Genomic DNA, 15,044 nt, shown 5'->3' with positions numbered 1-15,044 from the left:
ACATTATAAATTCGCTTTGATCTGTCATACTGGCTAAAGCACGCAGTTGTTGCTTCCTGGCACTACTGTACTCGCATACGGTTCATCAGGTGTTATTATCAACATTTTTGGGCTGCTAGGCAGTCAGCCTGACATCCGCTTGCCCTGATATGACTGTTGAAAGTTTTTCTGCTTCAGATGTAGTTTAAAGAAACCAGTAACTATTTTTTTAATTTTTTTTTATATAATTGCTGTCAAAACTATGCGTATTTATTCTCTTATTCATATATGTGAACATTTGTTTTACCTCTGTGAGATATTACTAAATTATGTACCAATAATATCATTTAACTGAAGAATATTCTTATGGAAACATCATGTACTTATTGTTGTTGTTGTAATGTTTGATTGTGCTTCAACAATTAAGGTCTTTAAGCGAGTAATTTGGTCAGCAATTACACTCGTCCATCAACAGTTCAAAGTTATGAGAGACAGAACTCTCTAAGCTGGAGTTATTTATTGTAGTTTGCTATCTAATGTTACGTGTAAGCAATTCTTTTACGTAAAGTAAAATAATATTATTTTCTTACCTGTCCTATAAGAAACATACAGAAGATTATATAAAAACGTGTTAATTTATTCATATTAATATAATAACTTAAATAGAACGAATCATGATAATATCTCGGAAGCCTCTCGTTCAGTGACCATACCCACTCCCTCTTATTTAGAAATCTCCTTCACAGAATCCAGATTTCGTTGAAAAAATCGTAGGTATGGCGCTGTCTTTATCTCCCTGTGAGGTAGAGCGTGAGATTGGCTCCCCGGGACGGCCTGGATCTAGTCAGTTGCGTAATTAAGTTTACAGAATGAACTCACCTGTGGTATGTCTGAACTTCTTCGTGAGAGCGTACATACATACATACATACATACATACATACATACATACATACATACATACATACATACATACATACATACTGATGATATATGTACGTTACACCATGTTAGGAGGAGAGTCAGTCAACCTGGGACTAGCATACAGTAAACACTATTTAACATGTACCCCTTATTATCTGGTAAAATATTATCATAACGTACTTTTGCCTGTTAACTGTTTCAGCATCAGATGACTATCACAAGTGTTTCGTGGCGCAGTGAGTTTAATTAACTTGTGTATGGAATACCCTCGCTGACTGGTCGCTCACTTCATAAAGCTCTTGCCCCTTCGCCATGGATCCCACTTACGCTTCCAAGGACCTCTATGGCTTCGCCGAAGCAGCAGAGATTGTGGGATTGGATGAACCACGTCACCCAGCAACCCAAACGCCACACCACCCCACTCAGTCTTCTAGTTCTTCCAACAAACCTAAACAGTGATCCTTCCCCCATTGCCAGCGGACAACCTCCCCACTGAACTGGACGGCAACAATGGAACATCGTGCGTCTGGAATCGTTATCCAGACCCCCTTCCCCCCGCCTCCCTGCTCAACCATCCCCTCAACCAGCTGACGCCCGGCGCTACGAGCACACCCGTCACCTACCAGCACAGCACAACGTCAGGACCGCAACACCACCCACGAAGACCCGCTGCTGTCAGGCCCGTCGCGTATCTCGCTATAGCTGGTCATTATTGTGCTGTGCTATCAGATCCGTCCCTTCAGTAGGGTCTCTAACCAAAGATCGGACCCTGGCTACCCTCAATGATGTTGTAAACCACTGTGCGGGGTATGAATCTGCCCTCGTGGACCAAGCAGTGCTGCATACCTCCGGAGAAAAAACCGCTCACCACTAATGCAGCTTAGTCTACTTACAATCGACTAAAAAATGCATCCCAACGTCCTCCCCCGGCCAGCAGCCGTCTATCTTCACCCAAAGAAGCCCAACGGCACTCTGGGTGTGGCTCTTCATCCCATCGAGGTCAGGATCGCCAAACCAAATGCCCTGCTTTGCAGAAAACGAGCGATAAGTGCAACAAGCTCGACTATTTTACTTCAGTTTTCCGCTCCATCCCCGACATTTCCCCACATCAGCCCTCATTGCTCAACGGACATATGATGACTAGGTTGAGGAGTTTGTCACGCTAGATGTACCTGGGGGCCTCTCACGTAGCGGTAATGTGCATCTTGGCTTCACAGCTGGCTTCATCAAGGAGGACTGCGTGGGAGGGCAGACCACTGCGACATCCGCTATAAATTATTGCTACTTATAATTTTACATTACCTTAATATCAGCTAAGACTAGAATACTTCGTAAGCGTAAATATCGGGTTACGATTATTATAAAGAGAGACCCCCCCCCTCCCCCACCCCCATGTTTAACCCTGAGGAGGCTAGTTCCTCAAGCTATAGTTAGGTGTATAATGTGATAAGGCCTTGTGATAACAACTCCCATACTACATCAGTCAATCTATGAGAGCATATGTAAACAAAGAAGCATATAAGACATCAACGTTGCTGAAACATGTAATGAGTAAAATTATACTACGGTACTTTGAGCAGACGGCAAACAAGAAAAGATATCGAATAATTGTCACAAACTCGTAATACTTTTGCTGTCATGTTCATGGTGATCGTTGGATCTTCTATCATCTAATTGAAACTTTTAAGACATTCAAAACTGTAATAGTTATGGGATACTATTAAATAAAAATTTCCCACTGTCACAGCCCGGGGAGAGGGGAGGGCGGGAGGTAGGCAGGGAGAGAGAAAGGGAGGAAGGCAGACAGGCAGGGATGTAGAGTGGGAGATGAGAACGGTAGGCGGGCAGGGAGAGAGGAAGGGAAGGGAGGCAAGCAGGGATGTAGGGTGGGGGGTGAGAAAGGCAAGCAGGATGGAATGGAGGGAGTGAGAGAGGTTCCTGCTGACTGGCAACACTCGCCGGGGATCACATCGAAGTCCACTTTGATTTACCCTCCTCCTTCATGTCACCGGGCCCGTGTGAGAGTAGGGATCGTCTCGTTGATGAAGGGTCCTGAGAGCTCGGCCGACGTGTAGGACAGGTGGCAACAGGGGGCGCATGTGTGGGACAGGTAACTTTAGGGAGTGAATGTGTAGAACAAGTTACATTTGGGAGTTGAATGTGAAGGACAGGTGACATTACTAAGTTAATGTAAAATACAGGTAGCGTTAGGAAAGTGAATATGAGAAAATTTAACATAAAGCTGTGACTATGATATATTCAATACGTATAAAATATAAAATATTTCCCCTTCTCTCATTACCACAAATCTCTCCATTCCACCTTCATCCCTTCATCCTCTCTTTTCTTCCGCTCCCTCCTTCCTCTCCCTCCCTCCTACTCACCCTTTTTTTTACCCTTACTTTATCCCCTCATTACACATTTTTCTTTACAGTTTACCATAAATAAATTATTAAACGTCCCAGATAAATAATAAATATATATATCATACCATAGCCGCAACACGTATCACCAGTTTGTTGTTGATTCCAATCAGATCTGCTTAACGGGATGGTGTAAGTAACGATGTACCGGTGAAGTATATCTAACATGCCGTTGGTGAAGTATATCGAACATACCATTGATGTAATATATCAAATTATACCGTTGGTGAAATATAAATAACCTACCATTGGTGAAATGTAACATCATCACGATTATTGGATTGGTCTTTACGATTTGTCTCTCAAAGTCATTTTATGGGAATTAGTCGAGTGTGTGTGTGTGTGTGTGTTCTAGTGAATATAGCAGTGGGTCTTATTTTCATATTTTTATAATAATATAATACCGCTCCAATGAAGCCTCTCATTATTTTGATAATATTTCGTTATTTCATCATCGTAATTACAGAGTTAAGTTATCGCATTCAAGGGTTAATCCATGGTACTCAAGGGAATAAGTCATAGTATTCAAGGGGTTAACTCATCGTATTCCAGGGATTAAATTACAGTATTATTGGAAACCATTTTAAGTGTAATAACCAGGGTTTTTTCCTCCTTGTAAAACCTTTTCAGTACACACACATGTAATCTGACCAACAATTACCCCTATGGTATGAGGCTAATGCTTTAAGGGAGTGTATTTTTTTTCAATTCTGTAACATTAGCGACATCATTAGCTGCTGTTGCTGCTGCTGGCCGGGTGTGCCCTGTCTCAGTGTCTCCAAGCACTCAACACCACCACCACCAAGCCTGGAGGGAGGGTTGGAGAGAACCACCATCGTCGTGAGCGGAATAATGTTATCTACATTAGTTGGGACGTTATGGCTAATATCCCAGGAGACGTGGGCGTTAAAGTGACACTATCTACACATTTTGGTCGAGCGGTGGACTCGCATGAGAGGCCCCGGACACGTAGATGAATATTCATGTCCCGTCGCTCAACTTAACATCACCGATAGGGATGTATTCACTGAGTTCATCCATGAGTTAGGGATAGGGTGAAGGATGCTGGCGCTGGTGATGTCCGTCTTTCTTCTGATGCTGTATGGTTGAGTGGTTGTAGATGATGATGTTTTACTTTTCATGTCCTTTAGGGGATTTTTCCTCCCTATACTGCTGGAAGTTGTGTGTGTGTTTAAGGGCTCAGAGGCTTAAAGTTGTCGTGACAATGATTTTCAGCTCTATTAACCACACAAAACGTCTTCTGCACACCGTATACACACACACAGGTTCCATAAAGTGCATCGTGTCTACAATACACCGCTGATTATGACCCCTGTTGGTCAACTTTAGAATCCTCTGACTCGCATATAAGTGCTGATTGAATTATGACAAAATTGTATTCCCAGTTTCACAATACTGACGTAAAGTGATGGATACAGAAAACCTTCAGATTAAATTATTCAATATTTGATACACACAATGAGGCAATGAATCCGTCTTCCGCTTTATGAACGCTTATTCTAATAACCAAATAGAACATTAACTATTCTAGAATTAAAGTCCGATCACTTATTGATATATGTAAATTTCTTATAAGATATATAGGAGCTATCAAAAGTGTACTGCTTAATAATAAAAGTCATGAGTCTATATTACTGATAATTAAACTATAAATGATCTAACTTTCTATCATAAAATTCTACTAAGATATGATTAAGACACTGTAGACTCATATTTATTATTTTCTAATTTTTTTAAATTTAAGTAAAGAAACAAACCCTATATCATGTGCTAAATTAAAGGGACTTATTCTATAATAACCTGTAATAAACTATGAGTGCACGCTATTCTGTGACGCATAGTTAGATTACTGTTGATGGAAACACTACTCTCTTATATTTAATATTACTATGCTATTAACGTAAACACTTTTCTCTTACACGCTAGTATATAACTATTGGTATAAACATTAATATATGACTCACGGTTATATACCTTCATAATCACAAATTTATTCAATCCGGTTATCTACACTATTAACGCAAACACCTTGACTGTAGTACACGCTCTTATATAAGTGCCTCAGTAAACACTATTTTATATATTAACCTGCAACAGATAACTCGAGGCCAGTAATGGAAGCTTGGTCCGGCTGAGTAGTACAAAATGTATTAATATTCTTCTATACAAGACATTTATTATATACACTATTTCAGAGTGTTTGAGTGATGGAAAACAACAACACAGATATACAAGTTAATATAGATATAGTAAAGAAATATGTCCTCTATATACAGTATTACTATCCAAGTACAACATCCATTAAAGAAAATGTGTGACATAATTTACCTACACTGTTATACTATCGGATGCACCCAGAGAGAGGAGGGGAAGAGGGTGGGAGGCTGATGTATACCGTAGCCTATTTTAGTTAAGATATGGGCCAAGCGGAAGAGTCCAGCCGGTGCCACAAGTTAAGGGGAGGTGATGTAGGTCTTGATGGTGAGCGGCTCGTATGTTGGGTTTTATCTTGGTGCTGCGGAGGCTGTAGGGAGGGAGGGAAGAAGGGGGGAAGTGGGAGAGAGGGAAGGCGAAGGGGCAGAGGGAAGAAAGGTGGAGGGATAGTGGAAGGAAGGGATGTAAGTGTGGAGGGAGAGAGGAAAGACGGAAGGACAGTTGTTAAGTTGGAGGTTGGGACGGAGAGACGGAAGGAAGGAAGAAAGAGAATGAAGAAGGGAGTGGCAGCTTAGGACCCAAATTCACCGCAAACAGAGAGAAGCTCGGGAAGCAGCCATCCCCCTGGACTCCCCGCCCACCTGGTACGATGTCCTCCGTAAACTTCCTGACCTCTCATATGCCTATGGGAAAGGGTCGCGGAAAAGGGACGTGATTGCTTCCCGTATCATCATTGGGTATGACTTTGCTTGGGAGATTGGTATCCCCGCATCCCCTGAGCAACGCACTTGTGCATTATGCAGAAGACCCGACAGCCGCACCCTTATCCACTACCTCCTAAGACGTCCCCACACACAACGCTTCCGTGACGCCTGCTGAACCACCACTCCACGACCTGATGGAGACACGATGATCCTCCCCATACTGGCCAGATATTTTGTAAATAATATTGATTATGTGTTAAAGGAATATCCTTCCTTCCTTAGGCTTTAGTAATCCCCTTTATAATATTTATACTGTATATACTTGTGACACTTGCCAGATGCGTCTGGTGTTATTGTACAGGGGTACCTAGTGACAGCACTAGGATCCCGCTTCCTCTATCAAGGAATAAACTATTGAAATTGAAAATTGAATTGAAGGGAGTGCAGTGGGCAAAGAATATGGTCGGCCTGCAGACGTAAACATAATCATGAAAATATTCTTCGGGCGTAACTCAAACTTATATAATGGTTAGCATATGTGTGTGTAGGGGGGGCAACCTCGTGGATTACAACAACATGTATTAGAATGTATTGACGTTCGCCTTGTGTTACATGATGTAGTTAGTGATTCTGAAGACAATATTATAAAAGATAAATGATTCATGTTGTCTCATAATTTAACTTTTCTACTTAGAGTTAAAAATACAGTAAATACCTCAAGAAAAGTGAAACAAAAATGAAGAAATTGAGAATAAAAATCTTAAACATCAACTAGAATCATTCATATATCAGCATATAATTTTCTTTATAACCTGAATATACAGTATATGAGTACAGATATATAATTGTATATATCCCTTGCAAAACTACAGTAAACTTAAAACTTAACTAAACTTACTAAACTTGTACTAACATAATCTACCAGGTTTAAACTAATTTAACATGACGCAACTTTACCAAACATATATTAATCAAATTTATCCTGACTTGATCTTGCCTAAGCTAACGTAATCCAAACGCGTAGTCAAACCAACACAAACCTAACGTAACCTAAATCAAGAACTTACCTTACCGAACCTAACCTAGCCTATTCTAAATCAAAACTTACCTAACCTAACCTAACCTAACCTAACCTAACCTGTACCTAACCTAACCAACGTGCGGGTGAACGACCACCACGTATCACTCAATGACTGACGCTGGTGATATATTCCATCAATGTGTCCGTGAGTACGTAATATCATTCACCGTATTAGCCTTTACTGTATATTGCTGTACAGTGTAGGGAAGAGCACTCTCGCTACCTCGTCATCTGAAAGTCAAATCATATAAAGTAGGTTTACGTTTCCTTTCGTATTCTGTGGTCGACTTTGATGTTACTACTACTTGATGGGGGCTTGGTTCCCTTCCATACCCGCCAAATTTCGCCTTTTGCTATGATTTCACCATATTCCAAGGGCTTTAATTAGGACGGGAATATATATACATTTATTAGAGTGTGTGTGTGTGTGTGTGTGTGTGTGTGTGTGTGTGTGTGTGTGTGCGTGCGTGTAGGTGACCATCCACAAGCATTATACTCCCACTCACACACACACACACACACACACACCCACCCACACGGACACTATTTCACGCTTGACTAAGGACAACAGCGGACGGTGCTAATTGGGTAGTTGATAACCAATCAGCTGCTGCCTTTGACACTATGCATCAGGATGGGGAATTCCCAGTCCTACCAGAGGCTAAGTGTCCTTCAGGGATGCATACAATAATAGGAATAAGGGGAGGGGTTAAGGGGAGGGTGGGAGCGTGTGTACGTACTCCAGTAGTGGCTAAAAAACACTTTTGTCTATAATTTAATGAGAACAGTTTCATATAAAAGCGTACAAAAAAATATATCCTTAATAATTAATAGAATATAAGCGTTATGTTATATAATAAAAGTAATATAGTTTTTTTACTTTGCAATATTGTTGAATATAAACTTAAACACAATATAACTGATAGGTAATGACAGACAGACAGGTAGACAAAAAAAGAATATTGAACCTCTATAAATTATACATAATCCACAAATTATAGACTTACTGCAATACCCAATTCCGATTATACTTTTTTCTTGTCATTAACCCCCTCTATAACTCACATATCCCTGTTATTTATGGGGGGTCCGTTACTCAGGATCTTTGCCCAACAGAAAACCCCTAATTCACTATTCTTGCCCAATCGCCTAATTGTAACTGGCCACCGGAGGCAAATAACTCAGGGCTTCTGTCTCTTATTTATCAACAGGTGTTTGCAGGACGTCAAGGGAATGGAGAGAGTTTGCCTGAGCCAGAGTTAATTAAATACGTTGTTCTTAAAATGGATTATAATTGGAATAATTTGCGGTTAAACGAATAGATTGCTGTTAAAACGTATTGCTGTTTAACATACGATCTGTAATTTCATCCTCCTCCTCCTCCTTCTCGCGTTGTTTATATTTCATTATCAACCCAGGTACACTGTTAATTGTTTACCTGTTGTCTTTACCGGGTTAGATAGATCCATGAATGACAACAATCACTCCCATGTCATTTATCTAATAATATCGAAATTAATCTAACTGTATTAATATACTAAAAAATCTTACCATTAGAAATTTGAACTTACGTAATGAATTAATAACAATACTATGCAAAAAAAAAAAAACTATAAAGATATATTAGAAACGAGAACTTATGCAAATGACAAAAAATATGCACAACACACCGTCATTTTGCCATTAAGAATTTAAGCTATATTGGTTGTTCCAGGCACGAGACAGAGCGCTTGGAGTCACATAGCCCCGAAATTACCGAGATCTGGTGTAATTTGTTAACTTCAGCACGTAAATTATGAGGGCGATTTATTGCTTGAAATCATAAAGTGTAAGCCAAGGTGGGGGGACCTTGTATAGCTCAGGTGGGTTTGCAGATCCTTAATTCTGTTATTGGTGACGTAAGCGAGGACAGGTGAGTGGTGGGTAGGTCAAGAGATTACGACCCCGAAGGATAACAAAAGAAGCAACAACTCTTGATATAATGATTAGGATTGTTTTAATGTATCTAGGTGCTTAGGTTGTCAGGGTCTTTTAAGCACCGTTCACCAAGATATCGTTTTTGCATAAGACAAATAATTATTTAAAGATTAAGAGAGATACTTTTTTTATTCTCAAATTTTAATCTTTGAGGAACCCTATAAATAAACATAATGACTGACATTCATGCTTCATAGTCTCCCCTGTAGAAAACGGATAGAGAATGGTGGAGGGGTAACTATCATAACATACACATTGAAATATAAACAAATGACCCCTGACCCCTTGACCTTTAATTATTGGGTTACTGTAATATTTTTTTTTGTATCTTATGCATCCAATAAACATGCTAATGGGCTGTTTGTCGATATCACTTCACTTTTATAAGACATGACTGATCAATATTCATACACGAATTTTGCGACAAGAAGGAATACGAAGATCATAATTTTTTGTCCATTAATGGTAGACCAAAAAGTGCAGAAGAAGCCAATTTCTAATCTGATGAAAGAAGTGACATTTTTTTCCTTATTTTCTATATTCATTTATTCTATATAATTTATTACTTATTTTGTTTGTTTATCTTGTTGTTGCGTTTTGAGGCGATTATTGTTAATTTTTGATTGAGAAATTTTGTTTTATAAAGTTTCTCATGTTAGAAGGTATCAGTGAAGTGTTAGGTGTAAACAAGGTGAGGGAAGGTGAGGTAAAGGAGGGTAAACAAGGTGGGGGAAGGTGAGGTAAAGGAGGGTAAACAAAAATGGGTAGGAATGGATATGTATAAGGGAGGTAATGAGAGCGAATGATGAGTGGAAGTGGATGATAAATAGGGGAAATAATGATGTAAGGGAGAGAATGTTGGGTAGAAATGGATGATGATGATGATGATGATGATGCAAGCCCCAATATCATGATGGTATACACACACACACACACACACACACACACACACACCCTTACCATGTCAGAGTTATTTTCCAATATAGAGGAAAATGAATTAATTCCAACGTAGAATTTTTTTAATTGAGAGGCAATAGTGAGCTTGGCGTTATTGTTTAAACTACAGTTTGGGTAATTATTATTGATTTTGTTTTTATTTGTTTGTCTTTAGTGTGTGTTTGTTTATGTCCTTATTTGTTTGCTGTTATTGTTTTTGTCGTTTATAATTTTCTTGGTTATTCATTTGTTTCGTTGTTTATTGTTTTTGTTATAGTTGTTGTTTATGTTTGTCTTTGTTTATTCATTTGTTATTTTAATTGGTTGCGCGTTTGTTTATTATTGTTCTTGTTATATGGGGTATTTATTGTCGATTTTTTTGCGAGGAAGATAAATGAAAAGAATGAGATAAAGAAGAATGATGAAGTGAGGAAAACAAGAGGAGAAGAATGATGAAGTGGGGAAAAACATGGAGAAGAAGAGGAAGTGGGGAAAAACATGGAGAAGAATAAGGAAGTGGGGAAAAACAAGACGAAGGAGGAATGAGGAAGAGAAGAGTGAAGAGGATTAATTGATTGTTGTAATTACATCCCAGGCGACGTAGAAGACGATGAAGGAATGACAAAAAGAATAATAATATGAAAAGAGAAAAAGTGAAAAATGAAAACGAGAGGACAAAACCAAGCAAAGAATGACAACAACTCAATAGAAGAATGAGAAAGAAGGGTGATAACAGTGGAATGTCATTAATGAAGGATACGTCTTGACATTCATATAATTACGTGGTTGAAAAAAAAATTAATAAAAAAATAAAAAACGGATGCCTGAGCTTGTAATTAAATCATATAGCTGCAGTCTGGTTGTCGGTGTTTATGATTCGCTTTTTATTTTCAAACTTGATATAAAAAATTAATTTAATAAATAATAAAGAGAGAGGATGCCAGTTTTTTTTTTTCTCATTTCAGTTTTCGTTTCTTTTTTTTGCGGGGGGGATATTTTTAAATAGTTAGATATATAGGAATTTATATTATCTTTCTTTGTTTTCTCTCTCTCTCTCTCATCATTATCATCATTATCATCATTATCATCATCATCATCATTATCATCATCATCATCATTAAGGATAAACAAAGAGTAAATTTAAGGGGGTTAAAAACTGTCTGAATGCGACCAAACACCAGATTCACATAACCTTCTGTATGTAAAATCTCAAAGGTCAAAACATCGTGATAAATGCAAGGGTAGAAGACCTCATAAGTCAAGGGTCACGACGTAGTCTCGTCTAGGGTGTCACAAGGTCATGGAGTCCTATATGTCAAGGTCATACGATGTCCAAGGTCAGGAGGTTATTGGATCATTAAGGTCAGGTGGTTACAGGATCTATAAGGATTCAGGCCAAAGAATTAATTGATTCCATCTAAATGCCATTACTCTGGTGTGTGTGTGTGTGTGTTGGACAGATAGGGTGACTGAAAGACGTGATGGAAGGTGAGAAGGGAAGGTAATTCAGCAAACATAGACATATACATATACGTATTCATATTCACCTTTTTTCTCTCTTTCTGGATTATTTTCTTTCCGTTCATCTGTTTTCGCTGCGTCTGTCCAATTACACTTGCCCCGTGAGGACTCGAGGCACATCCTTACACCTTAACGCCTTCCTGACTTAAACTTTGTGTGGGAGGAGGCAGCCCTCACACTTGCAAATATGCTTAATGTTTTACCCACCACCACTCTCTTTCTTTTGTGTTTCTACCCATTTGTTTCCCTGTCTTTGTCTCTTTTTCTCTCTCTCTAAATGCTCGTATGTTTATGTTTGTCTCTGTGCTTAACTCTTCCCCCTTTTCTTTCTCTTTCTTTCTGTCACTCCACCTTTCTGTCTGTTTCTCTAATCTCCCTCTCTCTCATTTATTCAGCACGACCACACCCTTATCCCCCTGTTCTTCCCTTATCCTCCTCCTTCACCTCATTACCACAGGATGTAACGTAAGACTTTTGTACTGGGTCTCCTCTCTCCATACAAATGACAAAATTTACATATCAAATAACCAAAAAAAAAAAAAAAGCTGGAAAAAAGGCACAAAAAAATCCTGGAAAAGAAGTACATGACTTTAATTTAATATAAAATAAAGTTATTCTATTGTTGGGTTGTTTTTAACTTGGAAAATGAATCAGGTTTGAGTTAGTACTAGAAGGAAAAAAAATCCTTTATTTCAAATGTTGTTCCGGGGAGGCAAAAGGAAGATAAATATTGGATGGGGAAAAATTTCTTTCAAATGTACTGTATATCCAGAAAGGCATAAAAGGGAGAGAAGTAAATTTCAGTGTTCTTGTCTTTTATATTAGATTGTTACAACACTATATACGTATAACATTTAACTATTTAATCACGTTCGTATTTTTTTTTTTTTAATAATTCACGAAAAAAAAGTCGAAGGTAAAAGCTCGAAAGACGAAACTTTACTTGACGTGCATTTCCGACAGAGCAAAATAGAACTAGAATAATAATAAAGAAAGAAAGATAAAACAGGAGAATTGACAATGTATTTAAAACTAGATAACAAAAAACAAACAAAATGACTTCAATAATGAAAACACAAAAGAGTAAACACACCTTCATTCCCGGTTCCATTTCCAAATAAGAATGAAACGAACTAAGCAAAAAAAAAAAAAAAAATCTTCACTTTTCGGACATATCCACAGCAGGTAATTCCCATCGTCATTTCATCTTCATCTGTCAGTGCGCTGGTCGTGTTTATTTTCAGTCCCGGGTTCAGGTGCGTCCCTTAAGGCCAATCCTGGTCACGGTGGCAAAATTACTCCTCCTCATTCTTGGAACACACGAGAACCTTACCTACCCTGAATATATTTACCTCTCTCTCTCTCTCTCTCTCTCTCTCTCTCTCTCTCTCTCTCTCTCTCTCTCTCTTTCTCTCAACAGTTATTTCACACACTCATCAATCATTATTGCTAAGTAGACGAAACAAAATATATTTATTCCATCAAAGTAAACTCTGCAATTAATTGTTTCTGTCTGTTTCTAACGTCGTTTATTATCAAATTACTTGTATTTTTGTTTGTTTGTGTACTTTTTAACTGACCATGTGTGTGTGTGTGTCTGTTTGTGTCTGTATTCATTAATTCTCCAAGTGTTTGTGTTTGTTCTTGTATACCCCTAAGTGTCTGTCCTTCTGCCTGTCTCTATATTGGTCTCACTATATTTCTCAGGAGCCGATAATACGCATTGATTTTATTGCAGTAGAGAGATCGAAGGCAATCGCTACCTTCGTGACTGGATACTCAGGTACTAGTACCACTCTCTCGTTGTCAGACTGACTTGTGTACACATTCCACTGGACAAACTGCACTGCACTAGACTTTATATTGACCTTTCTTGACCATGGCACTGGAATATGACATTAGATATTGTTTAGTACGTGTCTTAGGTCAGGGGTCACACGCCATCTCCTCCCCCTAAAAAAGAGAATTTGGACTCGCCAGCTTATTGGTGTTCTTGAACTATCATTTACTTCGCATAAAATTTATAGAGCCTTGTAAACACCGCTTGTGTATAGAGTAACTAATTATTGGTGTGGGAAGTTGGAGGGGTGGATGGTAGTGGTGAAGTATGGTGGTAAACCTTCATACCTGGGGATATGGTGTGTTTGTATGTGTGTAGTAGTAGTAATAGTAGTAGTAGTAGTAGTAGTAGTAGTAGTAGAGAGAGAGAGAGAGAGAGAGAGAGAGAGAGAGAACTAGCTAGCCAAATACTTCTAAGCCAAATAAACAGCTCACGTCAATGCTTCTGTTTACATTCAAATATCAACATCGAACACCCAACCCCCGCCCTATCCCACCCCACCACCCATGCCCACGTACTCTAGCTACCAATGGTATCTAAACTATTTATCTTATTCTTAGTAAAAAAATTGACAGCGTTGTAGCGTATCCGTGGGGAAAAATAGATTCTCGATAAAGTGTTTGGCTATGAAGAAAAGAGTAGTGAGTTATAGTGAGTAGACGAGTAGACGAGTGGACGAGTGTAGCGCCGTGTCCAACATTTTAGCTTGAGTTATTTTCCCGCTTTTAGCTTTATCCCATTTATTTTTTTTTTTCCATTTTAAGTCACTGTTTCCGGGACTTTTTTTTCTTTACTATGTATTATTTTTGTTTCTTCTTTTGTGTTTTTCTGTATTTGTATTTCGGTTTTATGTCTGGTTTTCTTATTCATTTTTTCTCTCTCTCTCTCTCCATCTATCCATCCTTCCGTCTATCTATCCCTCCGTCATTCCCCTCTACCACCTCATAAAAAATATCACTAATATCTGCTTCACAACACCCAGGACCTTCAAGACCAAGACAAACACTACACCTGTGCATAAACTGTGTTCATCACCCACGTACAGTCGCCTGACACGAGCCACGATGGGAGGTGGAGGGGTGGTAGAGAGGGGGGAGACAGCAGCGCTCCAATGCACGCGATACTACGTCAAATATCTGATTGGTGCTGGAAATTGCAGTGCAACAGTATCTCAAACATCTGGGTTGTGGGTAATATAGCCATGCAATATGACCGCTAACACCTGACTGAGCTGTGAATGATCCTGCATTACCGTAAATTTATTGTCTGATGTCCTTGTCTCAATCATTGGACATTGTGGATGGTAAATTTTTTTTTCTCGTTTTTTTCTGTGTTTTTATTCGTGAAGGATGACGTTGGGTCCGGTGGTGCTTCCATGGTAAGTATGTGGATTTGGAGTAATGTGTGGATATTTTTTTTTCTTTCTCTAGTTAGCAACGAAATATATAGTAGGAGGGAGGAGTCGAAACTTGTAAATATCTCTTAT

Source organism: Homarus americanus, unplaced genomic scaffold (genome assembly GCF_018991925.1).
Source record: "Homarus americanus isolate GMGI-L3 unplaced genomic scaffold, GMGI_Hamer_2.0 scaffold38595, whole genome shotgun sequence".
In the NCBI taxonomy this organism is placed as follows: Eukaryota; Metazoa; Arthropoda; class Malacostraca; order Decapoda; family Nephropidae; genus Homarus; species Homarus americanus.
This window is presented reverse-complemented; position numbering follows the sequence as displayed.